The sequence below is a fragment of the Stenella coeruleoalba genome, assembly GCF_951394435.1.
Source record: "Stenella coeruleoalba genome assembly, chromosome: 10".
NCBI lineage: Eukaryota > Metazoa > Chordata > Mammalia > Artiodactyla > Delphinidae > Stenella > Stenella coeruleoalba.
The window spans coordinates 56,248,418-56,264,043 of record NC_137156.1 but is presented as its reverse complement, the minus strand read 5'-3'; the positions used below and the strand labels follow the sequence as shown (position 1 = coordinate 56,264,043).

The window sequence follows — 15,626 nt, the reverse complement described above, 5'->3', positions numbered from 1 at the left end:
TGTTAAATTCTCGATTACAAATGGAACATGTCACTATGCGCAGAAAAGCAGAAGCAGGACTCCTGGGAAGTCAGTTATATTTACACTGCTTTACAATTTGATGTTTACAGGCTTAAATTAACACAGAACAACAACAACAAAAAACCCAAATAAGCAGAAACAAAAACCTTGTTATCTGTCCAACCTGAGGGAACAGACACAGATTTTCAAAGAAAAAAGAGTAATAAGAAAACTTTTAACTAAAAAAATGTAAGTATATATTACACATAAAATTCTCAAAGAAACTTAAAAAAAATCTCCTTATAAAATAGCCACTAGCACTCTTAAAATTGCAAAACTGATATGGAAAAAAACAAATAAAACTTTACTCAAAAAAACAGTCTTGGGTTTCCCTGGTGGCGCAGTGGTTGAGAGTCCGCCTGCCGATACAGGGGACACGGGTTTGTGCCCTGGTCCAGGAAGATCCCACATGCTGCGGAGCGGCTGGGTCCGTAAGCCATGGCCACTGAGCCTGCGCGTCCGGAGCCTGTGCTTCGCAATGGGAGAGGCCACAACAGTGAGAGGCCTGCGTATTGCCAAAAAAAACACAACAATAAACAGTCTTGAATTTTAACTTTTAATACTCAACATTATTCTGTCTGGAGAAATTCACTATTATAAAATATCAAATCCTCTCTAAATTAATGTATTTTCAACAAAATTCCAATTAAAAAACAGGATATTAAAAGAAATTAATGCAAGAATTCTCAAATTCATCTCAGAATACACAAGACAGAATAGCCAAGATATTCTTAACAAAAAGAAAAGTATCAAGAGAAAAACCTTCTCTAACATTTTAAAATGTATTCATAAAACTTAACTAATTTTTAAAGTTTGATACTAACGTGAAAGCAAGCAGATCGGTGGAACAAAACAGAACGTCCAGAAATAAACATACACTATAAAAGAATTCCATGTGTGAAAAAGGTAGCTTTTAAAATAGGGAAAGAATGAATCCATTGACACAACTGGTGAAATATCTGGAAAAGAAGTCAAATTTCTAATTCATACTATTTGATAGGCCGAATAATAGACACACACACACACACACACACACACACACACACACACACACCCTCCCCCAAGGATGCCCATGCCCCAATCTCCAGAACCTGTCAATGCATTGTGTGGCAAAAGGGCCTTTGTAGATGTAATCAAGATTACAGACTGTAAAACAAGGCTATTATCCTGGATTGGGTGAGCCCAATCTAATTACATGAATCCTCTAAAGCAGGAAACCTTCTCTGGCTGGAGTCAGAAAGATGCTGGGGAAGAGGAAGGCAAGAGAGATGCAGCAGCAGATGTGAAACCCAAGAAAGACTAGCCCCATCACTTTGTGCCTCGAAGATGGAGGGAGGCATCGTGGGGAGGAATGCAGGTGGCCTTGGAAACAGAGAGAGGCTCCTGGGTGACAGGAAACAGGAACCTTGGTCCTACAGCTGCAAGGAACTGGATGCTGCCTACAACACGACTGAGCTTAGAAGAGGATTCTTGGGGACTTCCCTGGTGGTACAGTGGATAAGACTCTGCACTCCCAATGCAAGGGCCCGGGTTTGATCCCTGGTCAGGGAACTAAATCCCACATGTATGCCACAACTAAGGAGCCCTGGAGCCTTAACTAAGGAGCCCGCCTGCGGCAACTAAGGAGCCCATGTGCTACAACTAAGGAGCCGGTGAGCCACAACTAAGGAGCCTGCCTGCCACAACTAAGGAGCCAGCAAGCTGCAACTAAGGAGCCCATGTGCTGACACTAAGGAGCCCACATGCTGCAACTAAGGAGCCCACCTGCCACAACTAAGACCCGGTGCAACCAAATAACTAAATAAATAAATATTAAAAAAAAAAAGAAGAAGAAGAGGATTCTTGACAGACCCTCCCTGTAAGAGCCCGGCCAGCCAATACCTTGATTTCAGCTTTGTAAAACCTGCTGCGCAAACCCGGATGTCTCACCTACAGACTGTGAGGTAATTAATCTGCATGATTTTCAGCCACTGTTCGTGGACATTTAATATGGCAGCTGTAGAAAACTAACACATCATATACCAAAATTTGTTTAAGTCAATGAAAAAATTGCTAGTGTTAAAAAGACACCATGGCAGGGGCTTCCCTAGTGGTGCAGTGGTTAAGAATCCGCCTGCCAATGCAGGGGACATGGGTTCGAGCCCTGGTCCGGGAAGATCCACATGCTGCGGAGCAACTAAGCCCATGTGCCACAACTACTGAGCCTGCGCTCTAGAGCCCATGAGCCACAACTACTGAGCCCGTGTGCCACAACTACTGAAGCCCGCGTGCCTACAGCCTGTGCTCCACAACAAGAGAAGCCACCGCAATGAGAAGCCCACGCACCGCAACCAAGAGTAGCCCCCACTCACCACAACTAGAGAAAGCCCTCACGCGGTAACGAAGACCCAACGCAGCCAAATATAAATGAATAAAATAAATAAAAATTTTTAAAGTGTTTAAAAAAAAGGTTAAAAAATAAAAGACACCATGGCAATAAAAAGAAACTGCTGGCACACACAGCAACGTAAAGAACCTCAAAAACATTATGTTAAGCAAGAGAAGCCAGACTCAGAAGACTATATACTGTGTGATTCCATTTGGCTGATGCTCTAGAACTGGCATATCTAAGAAAGCAGAAGAGTGGTTGCCTAGGGAAGGAGGGAGGATGACTGACTGGAAAGGGGGTGTGAGTGCACTTTCTGGGGGATGGAAATGTTCTCTACTGTGATTGGGATGGTGGTCACACGGGTATATACATTGGTTAAAGCTCATTGAACAGTACCCTTAAAATCTGTGCCTTTTATTAGCTGCAAATATCTCATTTTTTTTATACCCATGCTTTTTAAAAAAGCATTGAGAGAAAGAAACCATAGCTACAAATTTTAGATTATCTTCAACTGCTCCAGGAGGAAACTTGGTCAGATCTAATCAAGTGCCACATACATAGGACCTTCGACCCAGCAGTTCCACTTCTGGGAATCAATGTTACAGACCGATTGCACACACAGGAAATGGTAGATGTACAACGTTATTCACTGTCAAATTGTTTACAATAATAAAAGACTGGGACCAGCTTGAATGCCCATCAACAGAGGACTGGTTTAATAAATTATAGCGTAGCCCCCCCCCACAGTGAAGTATTACACAAGTTTTTAAAAAGAAAGAAAGAAAAAAAAACAAAGAAGATGCTTTGTATTTACTGATCTGGGATAATCTGCAAAATATATTTGCACAAAGCAAATTTAGAACTGTGTATATTACGTTCCATTTTGTGCAAAATTTTTAAAAGACAGAGGGGAGGGCTGAATAAGAATATATATTTGCAATTGCTTATATATGCATAAAGAAATTCTGGAAGGATGCACCAGAAATAAAATTATTTACCTTTATTGGGGTATGGGATGGAGGAGGGAGCGGAGAGACCTAATCCCGCCTTTTCATTGTAACCCTTTTGTATTTTTTGATTCTTGAATTACATAAATTCGAAAAGGTTTTAATGCAATGAAAAAAATGTATGTAATCTTCACATCTGAGAAGGCCATTCTAATGATACCAAAAACAGAAACCATACAGTGATAGCCATGAATTCATTAAAAATTTAAAACTTCTGTACATCAAAAAGCCCTGAAAATAGTTTAATAACATCCTAAGTAGCAAGATTATGGGTGGAGAATCACTCTCACATACAGCTAAAACGGCAAGATTAAGTGGTGCAGCATCTGTCTTCAGAAATGCACAAACTTCTCACACAGCCGCTCGGAATTTATTCTACAGACCTACTTCGTTCAAATACATGAGGATGTTAATTGCTTCATTCTTTGTCAAAGCCAAAAGGATACAAATCCAAAAGTCCAACAAGTGGAGACGTTTACATAAAGAATGTACAGCTCAGTAGAGAACACTATAGCTGTTAAAAATATAAGGCTGGGCTTCCCTGGTGGCACAGCAGTTTAGAGTCCGCCTGCCGATGCAGAGGACACGGGTTCGAGCCCCGGTCCGGGAGGATCCCACATGCCGCGGAGCGGCTGGGCCCGTGAGCCATGGCCGCTGAGCCTGCGCGTCCGGAGCCTGTGCTCCGCAACGGGAGAGGCCACAACAGTGAGAGGCCCACGTACCGCAAAAAAAAAAAAAAAGAAATGAATAAGAGTGGTGATCTTTGAGGAGCAGATCTGAAAAAAATGGGGAAGATGCTCCTGAAATAGGAAAGTATACCTTTCTGTCAAGTCACCCGGTTTGTGGTTGCACAATTACTTCCTGCAGACCTAGGAACATAATACAACACCTCTCTGAATATATTCCCAGAATTATATAAAGAGAAAGGATTTCAGAAAGTGAGATGGCTGGACTAAACTTTCCCGAGCAAGGAACCCCAGGCTCAGAGATTCGGGGGCCTGACCACAGTCACACTGTGGTGAGCACCAGGGGTGAGACCTGGGCTGACTCCTGCCCCCACCCAGCACCCTGGGCCACACCGCCTGTGAGTGGGCAGGAAAGCCAGGACCAGAACCTGGTCTTGCCCCCAGTTCAGGAAGGTTCAGGTTAGCAGTACGGGCTGTGGTGATCCCTGCAACATTTACAGAACCTTTGCTTTGTTTACCCAGCAAAGAGAAAATATTTTGTTAAAAACATAGCCCTGGGGTCATACAGAGCGAAGTAAGTCAGACAGAGAAGGACAAATATCGTATGATAGCGCTTATATGTGGAATCTAAAAAAACAGTACAAATGAACTTATTTGCAAAACAGAAATAGAGCTACAGATGTAGAAAACAATCTTGTGGTTACCAGGGGGGAAGGGATAAATTGGAAGATTGAGATTGACATATACACACTACTGTATATAAAATAGATAACTATTTTTTTAACATCTTTATCGGAGTGTAATTGCTTTAAAATGGTGTGTTAGTTTCTGCTGTATTACAAAGTGAATCAGCTATACGTATACATATATCCCCATATCTCCTCTTGCGTCTCCCTCCCATCCTCCCTATCCTACCCCTCTAGGTGGACACAAAGCACCAAGCTGATCTCCCTGTGCTATGCGGCTGCTTCCCACTAGCTATCTATTTTACATTTGGTAGTGTATATATGTCCATGCCACTCTCTTACTTCGTCTCAGCTTACCCTTCCCCCTCCACGTGTCCTCAAGTCCATTCTCTACGTCTGCGTCTTTATTCCTGTCCTGCCCCTAGGTTCTTCAGAACCATTTTTTCTTTTTTTTTTAGATTCCATATATATGTGTTAGCACACACTATTTGTTTTTCTCTTTCTGACTTACTTCACTCAGTATGACAGTCTCTAGGTCCATCCACCTCACTACAAATAACTCAATTTCGTTTCTTTTTATGGCTGAGTAATATTCCATTGTATATATGTGCCACATCTTCTTTATCCATTCATCTGTCGATGGACACTTAGGTTGCTTCCATGTCCTGGCTTAAAATAGATAAGTATTGATAATAAGGACTTACTGGATAGCACAGGGAACTCGACCCAACACTCTGTAATAACCTATATGGGAAAAGAATCTAAAAAGGAGTGGATATATATATATATGTATAACTGATTCACTTTGCTGTACAGCAGAAACTAACACAACATTGTACATCAACTATACTCCAATTAAAAAAAAATATATATATATATACACACACACACACACAAACATATATACATAGCCCTGAGGGGAGGGGGGGCAAAACCACAGCCCTAGGATTTGCCGGTTTTCACAGGGGTTCCCTGAAATTACCAGTTAAGCAGCTGAGGAAAATCTGTGATTCAAGGCCTTGAATGAAGGGTGGGAGGGATCAGCGGTGTTAACATCTGAAAATGGCCCCAAATCTTTCTCTACTGGGATTGCTCCTTTGAAAGGATGGGCCCAAGTGTGTGGAGGCAGGCCCAGGGCCTCGACTGGGCTCTGGGTGCCAGACCTCCAGGCCAGAGAGTCCCCCTTCCTGGGGGGGTTTGGACTGGAACTTTGGGAAAAGTTCCTCTGGTGGTGGCCGCTTGGGTAGGAGGCTCCAGAGGAGTGTGTGTGGCCTTACCCCCAGCCCAGAGAAGAAACCACTCTGGGAGAGAGATGACAGTTCCTATACCTGGAGAGAGGAGAGGCAGAAGGAGGGCCTTCTGGGGCCCCACAAGTCCACATTCCCCTGTCTCTGAGGCCCAGCAGCTGCCCTGCACCTTCCCTGGTTGCCAAAGACAGCAGCAGCCTTCCAGAACTTTCCACCTTTGGCCTAAGTCATTGGAGTTTTTTCTTTCATTCACTAGAAAGGAAGGCAGTGAGAATGGCTTGCCTATTTCACCCTTCTCTACGACTTCCGACTTCGCCGCTAGGCAAGCGTCCCTATCCAGGGTCCTGCCCTTCCCACCCGATGCCTCTGGTCACATTACTCATGCCCGCAGGGCCTGAGGAGGCCTCAGAATCCTTTTGGCAACATTCATTCTAGGTGGCCACACTTTCATGCCCCAGATGAATCCTGTGTGCCACTCCTAGTTTGCATAACAAAGACTTGGGCCAAAATCAATTTGTGCATCCAAGCATGAACACCCAAAGTGTCCTACAGCAAGTCACTTTCCCCACCTCACCCTCAGCTTTGTCTCCCCTAAAGAGGCATGCAGGCCCCGGAACAGGTGTCCCCAAGCTGGGTTCACACACACCCTCCAGAGATATCGCCCCCATCAGCCTGGATTGCTACCATATCAGCCTTGTAATTAGCGCTCCCTGCTCCACACTCACCCAGCTCCCGCTCAGCCTCTTCAACTCCATCAGCAAGACTCCCCAGATCCATCAGATCATGTGCTGTGCGCAGGTTAAAAAAGCCTCCAGGATCATGAATGAGGCCTCCTCCACCCCCACCTCCTCTCAAGCACAAGTTCCATGAAAGTTCCAAAGGACTTTCAGATTCTGTGGCCCTTCTCCCCTACACTCTACATCCCTGCAAACCTGTCAGCTGCCACGCTCACCCCAGCTGAAGTCACCACTGCTGCTCCGAACGCCTCTGTCAGGCCCTGTGTGTAGCTTTTATAACCACTTAACGCTCTGAGTTAGGATCTAACCATTCTTTCAACATGTATTTCCCCCATAACCTCGATATTGCAGGCCTTGTGCTAGGTCTCAAAAGCTCCATGCTAGACACTGTTTTTCTGCCTTTCCCCAGTAGCCTGAACCCTTAAGGCAGAAACTAAGTTTTACTAAGTTTTATTATTTCTGCAACCGAGGACTCAGCGTTGTTGCCTGAATAAATGATTCTCTGGCTTTCTTTACCTATCAAAAACAGATTAAGCGGGAGAAATGGGAGAGGAAGAAAGGTTTGGGGGGGTTTCATTTAAACTAGCCGATTTCACTGGGGGTTTGGCCTTCTGGCCATCTCCGGGGAAAGCCAAGAAATGTCAATTGTTCCCTCAGAGAAGGACACAAATTTAATAAAAGCCAACCACACAAAGTACAAACCAGAAACAACCAGATGACTCCAACCAAAATAAAACTGCCAAAGCTGTTGGCAATTTGGGGAAAACAAAGGAGAAAGACGTTTACCCAAATTTATAAGCACCTGTTGAAAATTCAACAGTCAGCAAACAGGGCCACATATCACCTGTGAAATGATAGCCCCAGAGATTCAGAAATGCTAAAAGCAAAGAATAATCCTGTAGATCAGTGGTAGACTTTTGGAACTGACAAACAGTAACATTTGCACACACAGAAAAGAAATCGAAGGGAATCTAAATAAGGTTGCCAACTCCTTAATTTGCCAAATCAGAACATTTTTTTTAAGTGTACCATCTTTATAAAGAAATAAATAAAGGTGTACCATCTGCTGTCCCCACAATTTCACAAGAGGAGTATTTTAACTCCAATAAATAAATAAATAAATAGGAAGAAGAATGTAAACTCAGACTAAAGAAATTCATTCTCAAGGAAGAGCTAAGAGCTTTCCAGCACATGTTAGTCTTGGATAGAGTGCAGATGGTTTGGACCCTGAAAGGCAGATGTTCCAAGTACCTAAAACCACCAGGTCCCTGGAAGATGCTCAAGAAATATCGCTGAAGGGCCAAGATGGATGCATCTCAACTCCTGGCTCTGAAGTGGAGTCTCAATCACTTGACCTCCAAAGAGGAAGGCCATAAGGAGGCCCCCCCCCCAGTTGGTGGCTGGGGGTGGGCGCAATTTCTCCTCCATGGGTGTCACAGATTGGCCTTTTTGCACTGCTCAGTTCGAATGAGAGTAGTCCCAGGCAGCTGTGTGATAACAGGTAACATTCACGGAGCACTTACTATGTGCCAGGCCCTATGCTAAGCCCTTCTCGGACATTTTCTCATCAAATGTCCCTGACAATGCCAGTGAGGGAAGTATAATTATGATCCCAATTTTACAGATCAGAAAACAGGTTTAATCAAAGAATAGGGGTGGGGGGGCTTCCCTAGTGGCGCAGTGGTTAAGAATCCGCCTGCCAATGCAGGGGACACGGCTTCAAGCCCTGGTCCGGGACGATCCCACATGCCGCAGAGCAACTAGGCCCACGCACCACAACTACTGAGCCCGTGAGCCACAACTACTGAAGCCCGCGCACCTAGAGCCCGTGCTCTGCAACAAGAGAAGCCACCGCAAGGAGAAGCCCACGCACCACAACGAAAAGTAGCCCCCGCTTGCTGCAACTAGAGAAAGCCCGAACGCAGCAGCAAAGACCCAACGCAGCCAAAAATAAAATAAATAAATTTATTTTAAAAAGGACAAAAAAAAAAAAAACAAGAAAAGGGAGTTCTCCAAACAAGGCACAAAGCCAAGTCTGATACCAAAATCTGTGTTCACAATACCCCAGAGAGATGAGGTGAACAAGAAGTCAGGGGGACTGGGGGAAACAGGAAGGGTGGCCTTGAAAATTAAAATCAAACCTGGAAAAAAGCGACCCTGAAAAGCTGGCATTCCACACTCTGCCCCAAGACAAATGAGGAAGTTACACATCGGCCAGCTCAGGCTGCTCATAAGTCTTGACTCAGTATCTGTGCTAAATCCAGGATGCCCAGCTACTGCCACAATCCCTTCATTTAGGCTTCCCGCGCTCCCTCAGAGCACCTGGGAGCTACAGATGGTTGTGAAGTTGGAGCAGCCCCTACAAGGGCATAAGCCCCACCCCCACCCTGCCCCTGTGACAGCCCATGAACAACGGTGCTTTCTCATTCAGAGGAGAACTCAAGTTGGATAACAGCAGCCCAGTCACGCTCACCTCCACATCCCTCCCCAAGCCCCTCTGTAATACTTTAGATGCAGATTAATGGCCTCTGTCCCACCTCCCACCCCTAAGACCACAGCAACCTGCTTTCCCCTCAGTCTGAAAGGCAAGACAAACACAGCGGAGAGCCTGACACACCATCCACTGGGGCATGGGAAGGATCCAAAGGTGCCCAGGAGCTCCCCATAAATAAGAGACTACAGGTGTCCCTGAAGGGCACGCCCTCGAAGGGAGATCCCTTAGCAGTGCTGGGGGGACCTGAGGTCTAGCCCAAGTTCTAACACCAGCTGACAGTTTCCTGAAACACAGGGCTTTGCACTTGGCCTTGAAAAAAATACGAACTTGGGTCAGGCTGAAAAGATGTGGTTCACCCACTCTCCCAGCCTTCTAAATAAAATACAAAGCTGTTACACACACACACACACACACACACACACACACACACCTTTCAACTTCCCTTTCCAGCCTTCTCCACGTTGTAACCACATGAACCCAAATTCATCTGGCTCCCTCCCTGTCACATGCCTTTGCACAGCCAGCACCACGGGGAGGATAGGAGTGTCTCTCTCCTCCTCACAGAAGAGAAAGTCCAGAAACCTGTGATCCAGTTCCACTGGGCCTCTCCCAGGCCTGGTGTCAGGTAGCCAATTCCCTTAACCCCGGGCCTCAGTTTCCTTAGTGCAAAACAGGGACAGTATCACCTACATGACTGGACTCCCTCTTTCCTCAGCCAGTCAACAAGTATTGAGCACCTCCTGTGTGCAAGGCACTCTGCTGGATGCTGGGACATGGGAATAAGCAGGACTGACCCAAACCTCTGCTGTCCTCATGAAGCTTACATTCTGGTGCAGATAAACCTGTACAATGGAGATTGCTTATAATATTTTTACGAGGATTAAATAAAAATATATGAAATACACTCAATATAGAGCCTGGCACAGAGTCAACTATTATTATCATTATTATTACATTGGTGCGCATAAGGCCTTTTGCTCACCACTATTCTTTTTTTTTTTTTTTTTTTTTGAGGTACGCGGGCCTCTCACTGTTGTGGCCTCTCCCGTTGCGGAGCACAGGCTCTGGACGCGCAGGCTCAGCGGCCATGGCTCACGGGCCCAGCCACTCCGCGGCATGTGGGATCTTCCCGGACCGGGACACGAACCCGTGTCCCCTGCATCGGCAGGCGGACTCTCAACCACTGCGCCACCAGGGAAGCCCACCACTATTCTTTAAAAAAAAAAAAAATTTATTGAGATGTAACTGACATATAACCTTTTGTAAGTTTAAGGTGTACACTGTGATTTGATATTTATCTTTTTGTTTTGGCCCCTCCTCACAGCTTGTGGGACCTTAGTTCCCGGACCAGGGATCAAACCCACGCTCTCTGCACTGAAAGCATGGAGCCCTAACCATTGGACCCCCAGGGAATTCCCGATATTAATCTATTTCCATATGATTACCACCATAGCATTAGCTAATACCTCTATTATGACACACAAGTATAATTTCTTTTTTGTGGTGAGAACAGTTAAGATCTAGTCTTCTGGCAACTTTGAGATTTATATACAATACTGTTGACTATAATCACTAGGCTGTGCATTAGGTCTCCAAAACTAGTAGTTGCAAGATTGTACCCTTAAATGACATCTGCCGCGGCTCCTCCCTCACGGCCTCCTGCGCATGCCCGGTGGAAGACGACGCCCTTCCCCCATAGAGGAGGACCACGTTTCAGTCAGGGTTTAAAAGGAGCTTCGCTCCGCAGTCAGAACCTCCAAACACGCTCTCAAGGTCTTATTACCTCTAGTCTGTATGTAAGGAAACGGTGCTCGCCATTATTCTTCATAAGAAGCTGCCCTCCTTTTTTTTTTTTTTTTTTTTTTTTTTTGCGGTACGCGGGCCTCTCACGGTTGTGGCCTCTCCCGTTGCAGAGCACAGGCTCCGGACGCGCAGGCTCAGCGGCCATGGCTCACGGGCCCAGCCGCTCCGCGGCACGCGGGATCCTCCCAGACCGGGGCACGAACCCGTGTCCCCTACATCGGCAGGCGGACCCCCAACCACTGCGCCACCAGGGAAGCCCGAAGCTGCCCCTTTTACCTGGAATGTCCCCTCTCCCTCCTGGCGCCCCTCAAGCTGCCTGCTGGAAGTGCCCTCCATCTGTCTGGGCACAGCTCAAAGCTGACCTCCCAGACTTCGTCCTGGGAAGGATTCAGGATCTGGGAACCCTCCTGGAGGGCTTGTCTGCAGGTCCACTCACCCTTTCTCACAGGGCTGCCTGGCACTGCCTCTGTTCTGACCCCGTTAGCAGCGCCTAGGTCTTGGGTGTTTACACCTTTCATCGGCCAGTACGAGCCCTCAGGTATATGAGGAGAGAAACTGCCTTGGAAAACAGAAAAGCAAAAAGAGGTGAGATACTGACAGGAGAAGAAAGGGTATACTAGAGAGAAAGTCTGAGGCCAGATTACGGGGACCCTTAGTACCTGGACAGTGAGTTCAGACCCCAGACGCCAATAAGCCTTGGAAGTCACCAATTTTGGAGCCTCCAGGTGCAGTGGACTCTGATGGCAGAGGATGAGCTGGCCCGAGGGTGACCAAAGGAGACAGCCCCAGGGGCCGCAGGTGGACACGAAGGTCATCCCAGTTCAAGGCTGTGATCCAGAGTATTTTTCACAGTAAATCCAGCTGCTCAGTAGAGCACATAATTCTCTATATTTTCTGTTGTTGTGCAGTTTTCCCCAAAATGGCGTGGTTTCCTCTGAATATGCCACCCAATAATATGCCCCTCTGGCATAGTGATTATTTCGAATTAAAGGTACTTGACAAACAGCCAGTGCGAAAAGGACACTGTGACCCTCCTTTGTTCCCCTGGAAGCAGAAAATAAATTTCCCATGTGAAAGGCACCCTCCCTGTACCGGGAGGGTAGAAGGCATCCTTGTCACCAGAGACAGGGAATTTAGGGCCAAGAGAGCTGTGTAAACAAACCTTGTTACTTTTTCACCAATTTATTACCCCAAGCCCCTTTGTCTTGTCAATGCTTCACAAATGTATTGTTTCTTTGCCTAAAAGGTATAAAAGCTTCCTGTATTGGTCACTTCTTTGAGTCTCATGTTTTTATGGGGCTCCCATATGCAGGAAATTAAATTTGTTTTTTTCCTGTTACTCTCTTATGTCAATTTAATTATTAGAACCAGCCAAAGAACATAAAAGAGAAGACGGGAACATTTTTCTGCCCCCAGACCTTCAAAAGGTCATCACCATTTTCTAAGGCTAGCAATCCCGCCCCCTTTCCAAGTGCTGACCCCATTGATCGGAGGACTCAGTGCTTAAAAGATAAAAACATCTCAATCTAGATGTCATCGGAACTTCAAACATAGACATAGCTAAACTCAGACGTGGCTTGTCTCCAACAGACACACAGGAGGTCCCACCAGCTCGCCAGGCTCACGGAAGCTCAGACAAATGTGCCACGGGGGTGCAGGTGGGCACTGATGCTGATGTTCAACGCCCAGGCGAAAGATGGAGTAGATCAGGTAAGCTGGGTCAGGGGGTCAGAGGTAAGGCTCATTCACACTTCCAGATTTTCCACAAAATCAAGGAAACAAGGCAATGCTTACTTAGGAAATTTGAAACAAAGAAAAAAGTCTGATCAGGCAGAATGGACAACCTCACTAACCAAAGAAAGAACACTGCTCTTGGTTTGGGCACTGTGAGATTTTGGGGTTCACAAGATGTCTGTTTACCTGGTTCAATACCTTTATTTTAAAGTTTAAACCCAGGGAGGAACTCCCCTGGTAGTACAGGGGTTAAGACTCCGTGCTCCCAATGCAGGGGGCCCGGGTTTGATCCCTGGTCAGGGAACTAGATCCCACATGCATGCCGCAACTAAGAGTTTGCATGCCCCAACTAAGGAGCTCCGTGCTGCAACTAAGACCTGGCGCAACCAAATAAACAAATATTAAAAACAAACAAACAGGGAATTCCCTGCCAGTCCAGTGGTTAGGACGCCACACTTTCACTGAGGGCGCGGGTTCAATCCCTGGTCGGGGAACTAAGACTCCCCACAAGCCATGTGTCACGGCCAAAAATAAAAAATAAAGTTTAAACCCAAATTTTATCCCCACCCTTGCCACTGTCCACACCATCAACCTCAGCAGTGACGTAAAGTGTCATCTTTGCTAAAGAGACTGTCCATTTCCCCCAAAGTCTTCTTTCTTGTAAAGATTTCTCATAACAAAGATTTCTTGGCCTTAAGAACCTCAGGCTACACTTCAAGGAAACTTATTACAAAAGCCAGGAGCCAAGGTCAGCTGTGTCACTGACTAGAAACCCAGAGGCGGGCACTGATTTGTCAGCTCCACTTCTTCATCTGGAAAGGCAGAGGAGAGATTGTTTGTTCCTCGAGGTCAATAAAAGCAATGCCAACACCATGACAATGACCAGAGGCCCACAACCCAACCCCACTTCAGTTTTTAAAAACATCCTCAGGGTCACTTACCTTCCCCACCCAAACATGGGGTTGCAAGCTCTACTTTGCCTGCTAACAGAATCTTCATCCCAAGAAGCAAAAATAAAGTAATAAGAGGGTACACAGCATAGCCATGAGACTTTGGTAGCAAGTGCAGGAAAACAGGACTGGTCAGCAATGAGAAGTTTAAGAATTCCACAAAGACAAAGCCTCTTTTTGGTCTAACCCCAGATCTACCACTAATTAGCTATAATGACTACCAGGTGATGGGCCTCAGGCTCCTCATCTATAAAATATTCACAGCCCTGCTCCTGACCCTGCTGTGAAATTCTGTGCAGAGACTTAAGAGTCCCCTTTCGAATTTATGAATCCAGAGCTCGTGGCAGCCTTTCAGCACTCTCCTTCCTTCTTCCTCCAAAAAAGAAAAGAAAAGAAAAGAAAAAAGACATGATGGCAAGAAGCCATTACTCCCCTACCTCCCCAGCACTCACACAAGACCCCACTCACTGTGCTTATGGCAGGCGGCCAGCTTGGCGGGGCCAGACACATGGAGCCAGAGTAACCAGAAGTACCCTTCAGCCCACCTTTGCAGCCACAACCTATAATACTCTCCTTACTCAAGTATGAATTTCCTTACTCAAGTTTGAATCTCAGCCTTCTTCATGTCTCATCAACCAGCTCATCCCTTCCAAAGTTAGTTCCCAGGGAAATGCTGATGCTCTCTCCTCAGCTCCTCTGGGCGTGCCCCAAAGAAAGCTTGCCACCTAGAATTGGTTAGTCAGTTGTCAAATCAAGTTAAGAGATTATGACTAGCTTTCTTAAAAATCAGAAAATAGAATAGGATAGAAAATATCACTGTGTCTCTCCCTGTAGAGAGAATAAATATCCTGTGAAGCTCTTCTTGCGGTTTTGTACTTATAGATGTATGTGGGTGGGTGTGCTTCTCTACTGTGGATCTTGATCAGGAAAAGACTGAAAAGATCACAGGCCTGAAGCAGAGGGATCTGACCCTAGGGACGAATGCCACACACACCCATCCCACCTCCATGCCCTGTGGAGGATGCAAGGGCCAGCACAGAGTACTTAGAACTCAAGCATCCATCCTGCAATTCTACAAAACAGAGTTGACTACAAAACAGTTGAAACAAACTTCTGACTCTCCTACAAGGTAGTACTTCCTATAAAGCACAAAACAGTGTGAACTACAAAAGACCAAGCCATCCGGGTAACAGCCTTTCTGAAGAAAGGCGTCTTCCACCTTGGAGGCTCAGCACCAGACAGGGGGCAGAACCTGGGTGCCGGGAACAAAAGGCCCTTGGCTCCCTGCTTTCTTCCCGAGTATGGACTGATTGGACCACAAGCAACTGGGCTGGGGACTAGAGACCTCAGAGGCCCCCATTCTCTCTCCTCTTTAAATTTTTTTTTTCAAATTGCACATCTCCCGAAGTATTTTCCCTGGGAAGCACCAAAGCTTGCAGCCTCACAGAAACGCCCCCAGCTGGGAGCGGGCCTGCAGAAAGGCACAATTTCATCAGGCTAGGGCTCCTAGTGGGCGCGCGGCGAGGGGGTGGACTGCGCCTCCCAGGCTCCGGGCTCCGAGTCCGCGTTTGCAAACGCTCAGAAGCAGAAACCTGGGCTTCTGGGGACTCTGCTTCTGAGCCCCGGGCCCCTACTGCAATCCCCTCCTCCCACTCGTTTAGCCGAGGACGGTGGGTCGTGAAGCCCCTTTCGGGCAAGCCCAGCTCACGATCCAGCAGGCTGGGGGAGAGGCCTGCCTGGAGCTGGAATCGCCAACCTCCTCCGGCCGGGACGTGGCCAGCACTCTCCCAAGTTCCCCACAAATCCCGCCCTGCGCCCAGGCGCCTGCCAGCCCGAGGCGTGCCCCGGGGGCGC

The 15,626-nt window shown here is 46.6% G+C and overlaps 1 protein-coding gene across 4 annotated transcripts in view; it reads right to left on the bottom strand.

The window, feature by feature from the left end:
• Positions 1 to 15,626, bottom strand: part of TRANK1 (tetratricopeptide repeat and ankyrin repeat containing 1) — an 88,055-nt gene that overhangs the window by 71,185 nt on the left and 1,244 nt on the right. The gene's annotated exons all lie outside the window — the stretch shown is intronic.